Consider the following 15,863-nt stretch of genomic DNA (forward strand, 5'->3'; position numbering starts at 1 on the left):
AAGCGCACCCATCTTTCAACACAAATTGGAAGATGGACGTCCTTCTCCCAGGGTTGCACAAATCGGCATAATCAAAAGCCGATTTTGGGCGTCCTCAACTACTTTCCGTCGCGGGGACAACCAAAGTTCACGAGGGCGTGCTTAACAATTGGGAGTTCTGGGCCGATAATGGAAAAAAGAAGGGCGTCCCTGTCAAACACTTGGTCAACTTTACTTGGTCCTTTTTCTTTTACGACCAAGTCTCAAAAAGATGCCCGAACTGACCAGATGACCACCAGAGGGAATTGTGGATGACCTCCCCTTACTCCCCCAGTGGTCAGTAAACCCATCCCACCCTCAAAAAAGTTTTTGTCAGCCTCTATATCAGCCTCGAATGTTATACCCAGCTCCATGACAGCAGTATGCAGGTCCCTGGAGCAGTTTTAGTGGGTACTGCAGTGCACCAGGCACTGGACCCAGGCCCATCCCTCCCCTACCTGTTACACTTGTGGTGGTAAATGTGAGCCCTCCAACACCCACCAGAAACCCACTGTACCCACATCTAGGTGCCCCCCTTCATCTCTAAGGGCTATGGTAGTGGTGTACAGTTGTGTGGGAGTGGGTTTTGGGGGGGGGGGGGGTTAGGGGGCTCAGCACACAAGGTAAGGGAGCTATACAACTGGGAGCTTTTTCTGAAGTCCACCACAGTGCCCCCTAGGGTGCCCGGTTGGTGTACTGGCATGTCAGGGGGACCAGTGCACTACAAATGCTGGCTGCTCCCATGACCAAATGGCTTGGATTTTGTCGTTTCTGAGATGGGCAACCTCGGTTTCCATTATTGCCGAAAACCAGGGACGACCATCTCTAAGGACGACCATCTCTAAGGGCGACCCCGACCATATTATTGAAACAAAAGATGGCCGCCCATCTTGTTTCGATAATACGAGTTTCCCCGCCCCTTCATGGGGACATCCTGCAAGGACACCCTAAGGAAAACTTGAGCGCCTCTTTTGATTATGCCCCTCCACGTCATCCTCTTCATGAAGTTTTAGCAAGGCAGAGAACGGTAATTATTAGCTCAGTTATTTGACCCAGGTGATTGAGTATTTATCCAGGAAAATTAATTTCCCTCCATATCGCTAACTTTGGTATTTCTCTTTCTTTCCCTTTCTTTCTCATTTCTCTGTTTTTCTTTTCTTCATTCTCTCCATTTTTTCGGACTATGAAACTAAAATAAGCATGTATTAGACATCAAATTTTTAAATATCTGATTCTTGTATAGTCCTCTCTGTTTTTTATATATTCATAATAATCATCATACTGACACCTAGTATTGATAGGTCAGTGATACACATCTGCTTGTCCTTCTTTTCAACCACTGTTCAGTCTGATATATTATGTGCTAAGGGATTTTAGGATACAAATGGACAAGCATCTTGCACATATTAAACATGATTTAGTGGATTTAAGATGAGAAAAAAACAAGTGTGAATCATTTAATAACAGTAGAATTGACAAGAAATGTCTGTAGAGGAAAAAGGCAACAGTATTGTGGTAGTCCAGCATCAATGTTGGAGATCATAGAAAGAGGTCCATGAAAGAAAATGTAGCAATAGGTTACTTAATCAAAATCACCAGTTCACTTACATTTCTAGTAAATAATCCTTTTCTCATCTGTTGGTAGAAATTATGAGAAAAGTTGTCTATTTATTACAGATTTTTTTTATTTGCTGCATTTGTACCCCACATTTTCCCACCTATTTGCAGGCTCAATGTGGCTTACACTATGTTGCAAAAGGTATAATCATAAACAGAGTAAGAGGTATGGTCTAATTTAACATATTACTGTGTAAGAAATTAGGTAGATAGGTCAGTAGAATTATTTACATAACATAAAATAAAACAGGTAAGATATAATGACCAATAGTGATAATGTGATTAACATAATCAAATTAGAAGGGATCAGTATTAGTTGGTTTAGATGTAGAATGGAATCAAGTCATTAAGGAGGATTTTTATTGTAAGTCTCTTCGAACAGGTGCGTCTTCAATAACTTCCGGAAGATTGTCAAGTCATGCGTTGTTTTTATAGCATTCGGTAGTTTATTCTGTTACAAGAAATGATTTATTTTGGAGAAAATAGCTCTAGAGCAACTCGCTACTGTTTATAATTTAAGAGCAGATGCTGTATCTATAAGTTTTAGGATATTAATTTCTCCACCAATCACCAAAGGTGATAATTGCAATACATTAAATAAAGTATATATAGCTTCAATATACTCAGAACACAAAGAGACCGTATTTTTAGCTTCAAAAAGGTTGATTTAATATACAATTGCAACGAGAGGTAGGTTTTAAGAGATCTTTACAGGTAATCTGTGCATAAAATAGAACAAAGTAGCAGGTAGGTTAACTTACAAGTCCTTGTTACAAGCATGCTGTGGTCCAGCTGATTGATGAGCACATGTTTCAGGAGCAAGGCATCAGCAGACCCCAAAGAGAGCAGCAGGTCCCAAGAGGAGGCAGGTCCCAAGAGGAGGCAGGTCCCAAGAGGAGGCAGGTTCCAAGAGAGGAGGCAGGTCCCAAGAGGAGGCAGGTCCCAAGAGGAGGCAGGTTTCAAGAGCGAGCTGGGCTGTTTCCAGGCCTTTTATTTTATTTTTTTTAATTTTAAACCAGACGTTTATTAATGAATCCAGCAAACATACATTGTGGAAAACAATATGGCAGAACATTGTCACACATTTTAGATTCATCTGCAGTAAAGGTCCTACAAAAGCAGGAACCCCTATTATCAACCAAATATAGTCCAGTCATTTTTTTTAAACATTAGAGGTACAGTGAAAAAAGATACTAAATAGAGCATGAACTAAGAAACTTAATCCCACTCCCCCCGCCCCCACAAGGTTCATATACATTTAAATCAATACATGCCCTGACGTATCCAGAGACTATTCTTTAGACACAAAAGGGGTCCATATCTTCGTCCACTTTGGCATTGCTTTTTTCTCCTGTGCCAATAGTCGTTCCTGTTCAGCTATATACTCCAGCAGATATATCCATTTCACTATTAAAGGGGTATGACACTGCTTCCAGGATCTGGCAATGATCACACGACCTGCGCAAAAACAAGCCCGCGCCAGTGCCTTCCCTTCTGCGGGTATCCCTGGAAAAGTGATTATTATTTTTTTTTTGTTACATTTGTACCCCGCACTTTCCCACTCATGGCAGGTTCAATGTGGCTTACATGGGGCAATGGAGGGTTAAGTGACTTGCCCAGAGTCACAAGGAGCTGCCTGTGCCTGAAGTGGGAATCGAACTCAGTTCCTCAGGACCAAAGTCCACCACCCTAACCACTAGGCCACTCCTCCACTGTTCAGGCCTTTTATAATGTTAGCAGAGAAGCATGGTGTGTGCATGTCCTGGATATTTTGCAAGGCATTATGGTTAATGTAGTCTGTTCACATGACCACATTATAAGTCCTTCCTTTCTGCACATGTCTGAAAGCTGATGGGAGGGGCAGGTATACCTTTGACAAGCAAATGTCCTGTTTATGGTCTCCCCTCTGAAGTCTTTGTCTTCAATGGGTTCTCCAGACTCTCTGTCTCCTTGCATCCTCTGGTTAGGTCCAATCTTTGTTGTGTTGATCAGAGGAATAGAGTCAATTTAAAACTTTAAAGCAGTCTTAAGTCTTTTGTTTAAGGAATGAGAAAAGGCAAGGTGAGGTCCCTGCCACTGCAGCAGTACCTTTGTCTTGTAAATATTCCCCAAAGGGAGAGGGAAGAGGGCTTTTGGAATGAGACTATTTTCTCTGCTGCAGTGTCAAATATATATTTTTAAAAGATACACAAATATATTGGTGTATATATAATCCAGCAAATATGCTACATATTTCAGTAATAAACTGATACCATTACAATTCCATGATTTTGTGCAGAGGTATGTGAAGGTAGGTGCATGTAGTGATTTGTATTTGAGTCCTCTACAATTGGGGTAGTGGAGGTTTAAGAAGGTACGTGATAACTTTTGATGTTTTGTGCAGGTAAGTCAATTAGGTCTGACATGTATGATGGAGCTTCTCCATGGATGATTTTATGGGTTAAGGTGCAAACCTTGAATGCAATTCGATCTTTTAGTGGAAGTCAATGTAATTTTTTTTTGAGGGGTTTGGCGCTCTCATACTTCGCCTTTCCGAATATGAGTCTAGCTGCGATATTTTGGGCAGTCTGGAGTTTCTTAATGGTATTTTCTTTGCATCCTGCGAAAATGGAGTTACAGTAATCCAGGTGGCTCAGTACTAGCGATTGCACTAGTTTGCGGAATACTTCCCTTGGGGAAAAAAGGTTTCACTCTTTTCAGCTTCCACATAGCAAAAGACATTTTCTTTGTCACATTCTTCGCATAGCAATCAAGGGTGAGATTTTGATCAATAGTAACACCCAGGAGTTTTAAGTAATTCACAATAGGGAGAGTGTGGCATGGTGTATTAATATTGGCGTAATTAGTCTTGTTAAACTGTGATGATAAGATAAGACATTGAGTCTTTTCTGCATTGAGTTTAAGTAGGAAAGCATCAGCCCATGAGTTAATGATTTGGAAGCTGGTATTAATTTTATCTGTAATTTCTGATAAGTTGCTCTTAAATGGAATGTATATTGTGATGTCGTCAGCGTAAATATATGGGTTTAGGCCTTGATTGGATAGTGATTTGGCTAGTGACAACATCATTAAATTAAAGAGAATTGGTGAAAGCGGCAAGCCCTGAGGCACTCCACATCCACGTCTCTATGGTGAGAAAATGGTCGACTAGATATCAATTGATAAGATCTTAAAGTTAGGAATTCGTAGAACCAGTTCAATACGTTTCCACCCAGTCCAAAGTATTCAAGGATGTTTAATAGAACACCATGGTTAACCATGTCAAACGCACTAGACATGTCGAATTGGAGGAGTAAAACATTATTGCCAGCTGCGATAATTTGTTTGAATTTAGTTAGGAGTGTTATAAGAACTGTTTCAGTGCTGTGATTAGCACGAAATCCGGATTGGGATGCATGTAATACTGAGAATTTACTCAAGTAATCATTAAGTTGTTTAGTTACCAAGCTTTCCATTAATTTGACTACAAGAGAGATGGATGCAACTGGGCAATAGTTAGTTACGTCATTTAATTTTTTCTTCTGGTCTTTGGGGGTTGGATTAAGTAATATATTACCTTTGTCAGCAGGAAAGGATCCATGTTGGAACATATGGTTTAAATAGGAGATGAGATCAATTAAAACACGTTGAGGAGCAGATTTTATTAAATGACTAGGGCAAGCATCTAGTTTACAATGGGATTTGGTAAGTCTATTGATCGTTTGGGTGACTGTATCCTCAATTAGGGAGTTGAAATTTGTCCATATTCGGTCAGCTGGATATTTGTCAGTAATTGGGTCTAAGTAATCAATAAAAGTTTCATAATTAGAAGAGTTAGTTGATAAGGTGGATCTTAATTTGATGATTTTTGATTGAAATAAGTGGCTATATCATTTGCTGATGGAGTATCAGAATTAGTTGAGGTGACCGGTGTAACATCTAGTAGGTTATGAACAGATTGGAATAACTTGTGTAAATCTTTGTAATGTGGTCCAATTTTGGATTTATAGAATGACCTTTTAGTTTGTCTGATGGTGTATAGCAAGCTGCATTAATTTAAACCACATTATATAGAGAATTATTAGAACATAATTAGACTGAATTTACTTTTCCTAAGGCCCTGCTTTAAGTCCAGTATTCACATAGAAAGCTAGACAGCTAAGTCTATCATAGTGCAATCCAGCATAGTGGCCAGTAGCTAGAGGATAGAAACATGAGAAGCTTGATTGTATTCAGTTATAAAATACATAGACAGTTCTTATAGTATCCTTTTGATTGTATTGATGAAACCGAATATAAGTTGAATAATTGAGGAATCAATGGCAGTAATGATGCAGTAAGCCAATTTTACAAAACAGGAGCCTTGATTTCAGATAATATAATTATCCTAATCAGTCTCCATCTTCAACAAGTTGAAAATACAACTCTAAATGAAAATAAGACAAAGATGATATAAAGTGGCATAGTCCTTTATTTACGTCTGAGTGTTACTAGAGGAACAGCAGCAGAAAAACAGAGAGAGTCCAAATGAACACAAAGCAAAGTAGTACACACAAAAAGCACAAAAGGGCCCAAGAACTGAAAAAAATGATGTAATCATGGACTGGGTCCATTCCATTGAAGATAACATCATTGTTTCCAGTTCTTGGGCCCTTTTGTGCTTTTTTTTTTGTGTGTGTTACTAGAGGAAGAAATGATGATTGAATTAATAGTACAGGAATGATATCCAAAAGAAATCCTCTCGGCACCATGACACACATTAATGATTTAGAGGAGAGCTGCTTGAGCCATTGTGAACCAACAGTAGTCAAGGAAAGTTTTCCAAAGTCTTCAATGAATGCTCAAGTACAGAATATTGTGATAATGTAAATCTCAGTGTTGCAATAGGTTAACAGTATTTTACATCAGTCAGTTACAAAGCAAGATAGATAATCCTCGTAAAGGTTCACAGAGGCCTCTAGTTTCAGTTGCTGGTATATAGGGTCATATATCTCTGAAAAAATAAAGTCCACCTATTCAAAAAACTTAATCATGTTGAGTACGAGTGCTCTTCTTAGACTGCTAGAAATGATTCTCTCCTGAGATAGTTGCCATCATACCGATAATGCATGTTGCTGCATCCTAATGGCAGTGAAATGGATGCCAGAAAACCGGATATAGTAGTAAAAGTGAAAAACATCAGAATGGCATTGATTATAGACGTGCCAGTTCCAAGCGATTACTCAGTGAATCAAATGGAGAGAGGGAAGATCCTCAAATACCAAAACATGCAGTCTGAAATTAAGAAATGCAGCAGGAAAATGCAGAAATATTTCTCATCGGTTTGGGAGCCACATGCTTGATCAAAAAGAACTTCCAAACGCACCTGGAGAAGTTGCCTATACGTGTTGCATCTTATGAACTCCAGAAAGTAGCTTTCTTTGGCATAAGGGAAATACTATGGCGACCGTTAGCAGTAAATTTGAGAGACTGAGATCATACTCCACATGCCTTGGCTTAGGAATGAGGTTTATTCTTGTCATGGTATTATGATGGGGGTCAGAACCCCTCTCAAACTTACCTCTTTCCTGGGGGTCAGCTTCTTAGCTGGCTTCTGTTTCTTTTCTCTGTCCTTTCTGAGCTGGCTCTGTCTCTCTGTGCTGGCAGCTTCCAGCAGCATGGGGTTAATTGTTTTACTTTACTACAGCTGTGTGGGTGGACTGAGTTAACTCTACCTCTCTTTGGGTGTACTGGCTTCAAGTGCTTCACGGTGTTGCATTGGTGTGGGTTGGGCCTCTCTGGGTCAGTGTGCTTTTGCCTAGGTTTAGGGAGTGTGACATCATCAGGGAGGGCCTTGATAAGGAAGTGGTGTTGTTTCCTTCAGAGCCTTTGCAACGGTGGTGTTTGCGTTAGGTAGGATGGTGCAGTGTGCACTTTTGACTTTGTGTCTACTTTCCCTGCTTACTTTTGCTAAGGTCCAGGTCAGTGTTAGTGCTTAGCTTTCCTGCTTTCCTTCAGAGCCTTTGCAACGGTGGCATTTGCTTCTGGCTACTTGCTTTAGGTCCAGGTTAGTTTAGTGCAGTGTGCACTTGTTACTTGTGTGTTTGACTTCCCTGTTTTTCCCTTTTGTTACGGTGAGTAGCACTGCTGTTGGTGCAGTGCTGGAGTTTGGTGCTGGGAGCACCCTTGTTAGTAAGTGCTTAGGAAGCACCTTTTGTTGTTTGGGTATTTGGCTTTCCTGCCTGTTTCCTTGTGTCTTCCCTGCTTTTCCTCGTGACCTGTGTTTAGCTGCTGCAGCTTGGTGCTTAGGAAGCACCAGTGTTAGGTCTGGCATTTGTCTTCCCTTCCTTTTCCCTTGTGGCTTCCCTGCACTTTTGTTAGTGTAGGGCGTAGAGGCACCCCTGTTAGTTTCTGTTAGGAGCACTGCTGTTAGTGGAGGGCTTAGGAGCTTTTCTGTTGGTGCTGGGCTTAGGAACACTTTTGGTCACTTTAGGAGTTAGGTGCACTTCAGTTCAGCTTGTTCTAGTCCTGGTCCCTGTGTCGTCCAGTAAGTCCTGCCGGCTACTCAAACCCAGGAGCTCAACTCCTGGGGGGCTTAGTAGCTAAGTGCAGGTGAAGCTGTGTGGACCAGTCTGGTGTGCTCCAGTCCAGTGTTCCAGTCCTGTGTCCTCCAGTCCGGGGGATTCCAGTCCAGTATTCCAATCCGGGGGATTCCCGTCCAGTGTTCCAGTCCGGGGTTCCAGTCCTGTGCCCTCCAGTCTGGGGAATTCCAGTCCAGTGTTCCAGTCCGTGTGTTCTGGCTCACTGGGCGGTGCCTGCAGTCCCTGCCGGTGTCGGTGTGCTTGCCCAGCGTTGGTTGGTGGGTTTTGCCTGCTGCTGTCGCTCCTCGTCAGCAGCCCAAGGGCTCACATTTGCTCCAGAGCCCGGCCCCGCGGGCTCTGAACCTGAGAACCTGACAGATTGCGAAGGCCATGAGCCCGGCAAGAACCCCCGCCCAGCTGACCCAGCTGGGGTCCAGCTCCATCATTGTGCTTGATCTTTCTATGACTCTTCGTCAGTATTGTGGGAAACTTTTGTCTCATCCTGTTTTGAAAAAGACCCCTGAAGCGGCAGCTGAGAGAAAACGTGTCCTTAGGATCATTGAAAATCCGGTTTCGGACATTGACCCTTACATCACGCTCTCAGAGTATCGCCGCAGCCTTGTCTTGAATACAGCTTTGTGGGATACTCCTGAAGCTGTCGCTGAGAGGAGACGTCTGGGGAATTCTACGCTATGGGCTCAGCTGGAGTCCAGTCCAGTCCCAGCAGCGCGCCCAGCCAAACCTCTGAATCCAAGTCAAGCAGCGCGCCCAGCCACGCCTCTGAATCCAGTCCGAGCAGCGCGTCCAGCCAAGCTTCAGAGTCCAGTCCGAGGGATGCTTCTGACCGAGCCTCCAATGCCAGTTCAAGTGGCGCTTCCACTAAAGCTTCAGAGTCCAGTCCGTGGGACGCTGCTGACCGAGCCTCCGATTCCAGTCCGAAGGGGGGGCTTCTCACCGAGCCTCCGGTGCCAGTCCAGGTGGCGCCTCCACGCAAGCCTCCTATTCCAGTCCGAGTGGGGCTGGTAATTGAGTCTCCGAATCCAGTCCAAGCTGTGCTTCCAGGCAAGTCTCTGAGTCCCGTTCGAGTGGCGCTTCAAACCAAGCCTCCTAGTACCAGTTTGGATCCCAGTTCCAACCCAATTTTTGATCTGGATCTGCTTATGACACTCCAGGATTACCTAGTTGCACTTTTGTCTGATCCAGCCTTGAAGGATATCCCTGAAGCTGCAGCAGAAAGGAAGCGTGTCGCCTGGCTTGGGTTCGAAGAAAACCCAGTTTCTGCTATTGATCCCTCTACCAAGCTGTTCTTTTACCGCTTCCAACTCCTCTTGGATCCAGCCCTGCGGGATACTCCTGAGGCCCAAGCTGAAAGAAGATGGCTTAGTAATCCCGGACCAAGTGCCAGTCCCAGCCGAGATGCTGAGTCCGTGCTGTGGGCTGAGTCTACACCAAGTACTGAGGCCAGCCGTGATGCTGTGTCCACTCCGAGTTGCAGCAGTGGCAGCCAAGATGCGGAGTCCGGATCGAGTCGCAGCAGTGGCAGCCAAGATGCTGAGTCTGGATCGAGTTGCAGTGGCAACCAAGATGCTGAGTCTGGATCGAGTTGCAGTTCCAGTCAAGATGCTGAGTCTGGATCGAGTTGTAGTTCCAGTCAAGACGCTGAGTCTGGATCGAGTTGCAGTTCCAGTCAAGATGCTGAGTCTGGAGCGAGTGGTAGTTCCAGTCAAGACGCTGAGTCTGGAGCGAGATGCAGTTCCAGTCAAGACGCTGAGTCTGGAGCGAGTTGCAGCTCCAGTCAAGACGCGGAGTCTGGAGCGAGTTGTAGTTCCAGTCAAGATGCTGAGTCTGGATCGAGTTGCAGTCCCAGCCGGGATGCTGAGTCTACACCGAGTGATGAGTCCACGATGAGTGCTGAGTCTGCACCGAGTGCAGAGGCCAGCCGAGATACTGAGTCCACGATGAGTGCTGAGTTTACACCAAGTGCAGAGCCCAGCCAAGATAATGAGTCCACGATGAGTGCTGAGTCTACACCGAGTGCAGAGCCCAGCCAAGATGACAAGTCCACGATGAGTGCTGAGTCTGCACCGAGTGCAGAGTTCAGCCGAGATGCTGAATCAGAATTGAGTTACAGTCCCGGTCAAGATGCTGAGTCTGGTGAGAGTTGGAGTTCCAGTCCCGGTCAAGATGCTGAGTCCGGGTCAAGTTGGAGTTCCAGTCCCAGGCAAGATGCTGAGTCCAGGTCAAGTTGCAGTCCCGGCCAAAATGCTGAGTCCGGGCCAAGTTGGAGTTCCAGTTCCAGGCAAGATGCTGAGTCCGGGTCAAGATGCAACTGCAGTCAAGATGCTGAGTCCGGGTCAAGTTTGCAGTCCCGGCCAAGATGCTGAGTCCAGGTCAAGTTGGAGTTCCAGTCCCAGGCAAGATGCTGAGTCCGGGTCAAGTTGCAGTCCCGGTCAAGAGGCTGAGTCCGGGTCAAGTTGCAGTTCTGGCCAAGATGCTGAGTCCGGATCGAGTTCCAGTGCCAGCCGAGATGCTGAGTCTACACTGAGTACCGAGTCCAGCCAAGATGCTGAGTCCGAATTGAGTGGCAGTTCCAGCCAAGATGCTGAGTCCGGAGCGAGTTTTAGTGCCAGCCGAGATGCTGAGTCTATGCTGAGTACCGAGTCCAGCCAAGAGGCTGAGTCAGAATTGAGTGGCAGTTCCGGCCAAGATGCTGAGGCCGGATCAGATTGCAGTCTCAGGCAAGATGCTGAGTCTACTCTGAGTTCCCACTTCAACCAAGATGTTGAACCCCTCCTGAGTTCCAGCTCCAGCCAAGAGGCAAGGTCCAGTCTGAAGTCCTGTTCGAGTTCCTGTCCAGCTTCAGATTCCAGGATGGGTGTGGGCTCTAGCCCAGTTCTGGCTGCTACAGTGGAGTGCCAGGAAGTCAAGGAAGTTGTGGACTCCTTCAGGAGATGGTTCCTGTTGAATAGAACTTCACTTGTTGCATTCAAGACTCTGATCCTGCCTAGCAGCTGTTCTAAAGAGCCTCGTGGCGGCCAAAGCCATTCTGGTTTCCTAGTTCCCGATGTACCTGTCACGTCCTGCCCAGCCGCCCAGATTTATGTTGTGAAACCCATTGGGAGATTTCATCACAGCTACCCATAGAGACCTAAATTGTCTTTTGAGACCTGGAGCTCCCGTGGGGACACGGGAGCCTTGGGGGGGAGGTGCTATTATGATTGGGGTCAGAACCCCTCTCAAACTTACCTCTTTTCTGGGGGTCAGCTTCTTAGCTGGCTTCTGTTTCTTTTCTCTGTCCTTTCTGAGCTGGCTCTGTCTCTCTGTGCTGGCAGCTTCCAGCAGCATGGGGTTAATTGTTTTACTTTACTACAGCTGTGTGGGTGGACTGAGTTAACTCTACCTCTCTTTGGGTGTACTGGCTTCAAGTGCTTCACGGTGTTGCATTGGTGTGGGTTGGGCCTCTCTGGGTCAGTGTGCTTTTGCCTATGTCTAGGGAGTGTGACATCATCAGGGAGGGCCTTGATAAGGAAGTGGTGTTGTTTCCTTCAGAGCCTTTGCAACGGTGGTGTTTGCGTTAGGTAGGGTGGTGCAGTGTTCACTTTTGACTTTGTGTCTAGTTTCCCTGCTTACTTTTGCTAAGGTCCAGGTTAGTGTTAGTGCAGTGTGCACTGGTGTCTGTGTGTTTAGCTTTCCTGCTTTCCTTCAGAGCCTTTGCAACGGTGGCGTTTGCTTCTGGCTACTTGCTTTAGGTCCAGGTTAGTTTAGTGCAGTGTGCACTTGTGACTTGTGTGTTTGACTTCCCTGTTTTTCCCTTTTGTTACGGTGAGTAGCACTGCTGTTGGTGCAGTGCTGGAGTTTGGTGCTGGGAGCACCCTTGTTAGTAAGTGCTTAGGAAGCACCTTTTGTTGTTTGGGTATTTGGCTTTCCTGCCTGTTTCCTTGTGTCTTCCCCGCTTTTCCTCGTGACCTGTGTTTAGCTGCTGTAGCTTGGTGCTTAGGAAGCACCGGGGTGAGTACCCGTGTTTAGCTGCTGCAGCTTGGTGCTTAGGAAGCACCAGTGTTAGGTCTGGCATTTGTCTTCCCTTCCTTTTCCCTTGTGGCTTCCCTGCACTTCTGCTAGTGTAGGGCGTAGAGGCACCCCTGTTAGTTTCTGTTAGGAGCACTGCTGTTAGTGGAGGGCTTAGGAGCTTTTCTGTTGGTGCTGGGCTTAGGAACACTTTTGGTCACTTTAGGAGTTAGGTGCACTTCAGTTCAGCTTTTCTAGTCCTGGTCCCTGTGTCGTCCAGTAAGTCCTGCCGGCTACTCGAACCCAGGAGCTCAACTCCTGGGGGGCTTAGTAGCTAAGTGCAGGTGAAGCTGTGTGGACCAGTCCGGTGTGCTCCAGTCCAGTGTTCCAGTCCTGTGTCCTCCAGTCCGGGGGATTCCAGTCCAGTATTCCAATCCGGGGGATTCCCGTCCAGTGTTCCAGTCCGGGGTTCCAGTCCTGTGCCCTCCAGTCTGGGGAATTCCAGTCCAGTGTTCCAGTCCGTGTGTTCTGGCTCACTGGGCGGTGCCTGCAGTCCCTGCCGGTGTCGGTGTGCTTGCCCAGCGTTGGTTGGTGGGTTTTGCCTGCTGCTGTCGCTCCTCGTCAGCAGCCCAAGGGCTCACATTTGCTCCAGAGCCCGGCCCCGCGGGCTCTGAACCTGAGAACCTGACAGATTGCGAAGGCCATGAGCCCGGCAAGAACCCCCGCCCAGCTGACCCAGCTGGGGTCCAGCTCCATCATTGTGCTTGATCTTTCTATGACTCTTCGTCAGTATTGTGGGAAACTTTTGTCTCATCCTGTTTTGAAGAAGACCCCTGAAGCGGCAGCTGAGAGAAAACGTGTCCTTAGGATCATTGAAAATCCGGTTTCGGACATTGACCCTTACATCACGCTCTCAGAGTATCGCCGCAGCCTTGTCTCCTCGTGACCTGTGTTTAGCTGCTGTAGCTTGGTGCTTAGGAAGCACCGGGGTGAGTACCCGTGTTTAGCTGCTGCAGCTTGGTGCTTAGGAAGCACCAGTGTTAGGTCTGGCATTTGTCTTCCCTTCCTTTTCCCTTGTGGCTTCCCTGCACTTCTGCTAGTGTAGGGCGTAGAGGCACCCCTGTTAGTTTCTGTTAGGAGCACTGCTGTTAGTGGAGGGCTTAGGAGCTTTTCTGTTGGTGCTGGGCTTAGGAACACTTTTGGTCACTTTAGGAGTTAGGTGCACTTCAGTTCAGCTTGTTCTAGTCCTGGTCCCTGTGTCGTCCAGTAAGTCCTGCCGGCTACTCAAACCCAGGAGCTGAACTCCTGGGGGGCTTAGTAGCTAAGTGCAGGTGAAGCTGTGTGGACCAGTCCGGTGTGCTCCAGTCCAGTGTTCCAGTCCTGTGTCCTCCAGTCCGGGGGATTCCAGTCCAGTATTCCAGTCCGGGGGATTCCCGTCCAGTGTTCCGGTCCGGGGTTCCAGTCCTGTGCCCTCCAGTCTGGGGAATTCCAGTCCAGTGTTCCAGTCCGTGTGTTCTGGCTCGCTGGGCGGTGCCTGCAGTCCCTGCCGGTGTCAGTGTGCTTGCCCAGCGTTGGTTGGTGGGTTTTGCCTGCTGCTGTCGCTCCTCGTTAGCAGCCCAAGGGCTCACATTTGCTCCAGAGCCTGGCCCCGCGGGCTCTGAACCTGAGAACCTGACACATGGTATGCACAAAACTGACCCAAATGAAGAAATTGCCGCAGAAAAGTAGAAAATGCATTGCAATATAGATGTCTAGCACATTTTATCTTATGTTTGTCTATATACTTTTGTAGTTTTTCTGGATCTACATAGAGGTAGCTTTGTTAGCATAACTCACAAGCATACCAAATCCAGCAATTATCTAGCAAAATGGTCTCTGTTCACAGGAGCTCTCAACCATGTTCCTCAAGGACCACATCCCAGTCAGATTTTCAAGATTTCTACAACAAATATGCATAATATCTATTTGCATACAATGGAACCAGTACATGCAAATCAGTCTCATCCATATTAATTGTGGAGATGTTGAGAACCCGACTGGGTTGTGGACCTTGAGGAATGTGGTTGTCCTCTTTTGTGTTAAGTATTGATACAATTTCGAGCTGTCAACTTCAAAAAGCAGCACTACTTACTACTACTACTACTACTATTTAACATTTCTAAAGTGCTACCAGGGTTGCGCAGCATTGTACAATAACAAAGAAGGACAGTCCCTGCTCAAAGGAGCTTACAATCTAAAGGACAAAAAGTGCAATCAAGATTGAGGCAGTCTAGATTTCCTGGGTAGAGGTACAATGGTTAGGTGCCGAAAGCGACATTGAAGAGGTGGGCTTTTAGCAAGGATTTGAAGATGGGTAGGGAGGGGGCTTGGCGTATGGGCTCAGGGAGTTTATTCCACGCATAGGGTGAGGCGAGGCAGAAAGAGCGGCGTCTGGAGTTGGCGGTGGTGGAGAAGGGTAGTGAGAAGAGGGATTTGTCCTATGAGCGGAGGTTATGGGTAGGAGTGTAAGGGGAGATGAGGGTAGAGAGGTAGTGAGGGGTTGCAGATTGAGTGCATTTGTAGGTTAGTAGGAGAAGCTTTAACTGTATGCGGTACCTGATCGGAAGCCAGTGAAGTGACTTGAGGAGAGGGGTGATACGAACATATAGGTCTAGATGGAAGATAAGATGCACAGCAGAGTTCTGAACGGAATGAAGGGGGGATAGATGGTTAAGTGGGAGGCCAGTGAGGAGTAGGTTGCAGTAGTCAAGTCGAGAGGTAATGAGAGAGTGGATGAGAGTTCGGGTGGTGTGCTCAGAGAGGAAAGGGCAACTTTTGCTGATGTTATAGAGAAAGAAGCGACAGGCCTTGGCTGTCTGCTGGATATGGGCAGAGAAAGAGAGGGAGGAGTCGAAGATGACTCCGAGGTTGCGGGCAGATGAGACAGGGAGGATGAGGGTGTTATCGACTGAAATAGAGAGTGGAGGGAGAGGAGAAGTGGGTTTGGGTGGAAAGACAATGAGCTCGGTCTTGGCCATGTTCAGTTTCAGGTGGCGGTTGGACATCCAGGCAGCAATGTCGGATAAGCAGGCCGATACTTTGGCCTGAGTTTCCGCAGTGATGTCTGGTGTGGAGAGATAAAGCTGGGTGTCATCAGCATAAAGATGATATTGGAAATGATGAGATGAGATCAGCGAGCCCAGGGAAGAGGTGTAGCTTGAAAAAAGAAGGGGTCCAAGGACAGATCCCTGAGGAACTCCAACAGAGAGCGGGATGGGGGTGGAGGAAGATCCATGAGAATGTACTCTGAAGGTACGGTGGGAGAGATAAGAGGAGGAGAACCAGGAGAGGACAGAGCCCTGGAACCCAAATGAGGACAGTGTAGCAAGAAGTAAATTATGATTGACAGTGTCAAAAGCGGCGGATAGGTCGAGGAGGATGAGGATGGAGTAGTGACCTTTGGATTTGGCAAGGAACAGGTCATTACAGACTTTAGTGAGTGTTGTTTCTGTCGAGTGTAGAGGGCAAAAACCGGATTGAAGCGGATGAAGGATGGCATGAGAGGAGAGAAAATCAAGGCAGCGGCTGTGAACGGCGCGTTCATGTATTTTGGAGAGGAAGGGTAGGGGGGAGATGGGGCGATAGTTGGAAGGGCAGGTAGGGTCTAGTGATGGTTTTTTGAGGAGTGGTGTGACTACAGCATGC

The 15,863-nt window shown here is 46.5% G+C and overlaps 1 protein-coding gene across 1 annotated transcript in view; it reads left to right on the forward strand.

Annotated features, from left to right (window-relative positions):
- LOC115464407 (vomeronasal type-2 receptor 26-like) overlaps positions 1–15,863 on the forward strand; it is a 31,516-nt gene that overhangs the window by 2,826 nt on the left and 12,827 nt on the right. The window lies entirely within an intron of this gene.

The sequence above is a fragment of the Microcaecilia unicolor genome, chromosome 3, assembly GCF_901765095.1.
Source record: "Microcaecilia unicolor chromosome 3, aMicUni1.1, whole genome shotgun sequence".
In the NCBI taxonomy this organism is placed as follows: Eukaryota; Metazoa; Chordata; class Amphibia; order Gymnophiona; family Siphonopidae; genus Microcaecilia; species Microcaecilia unicolor.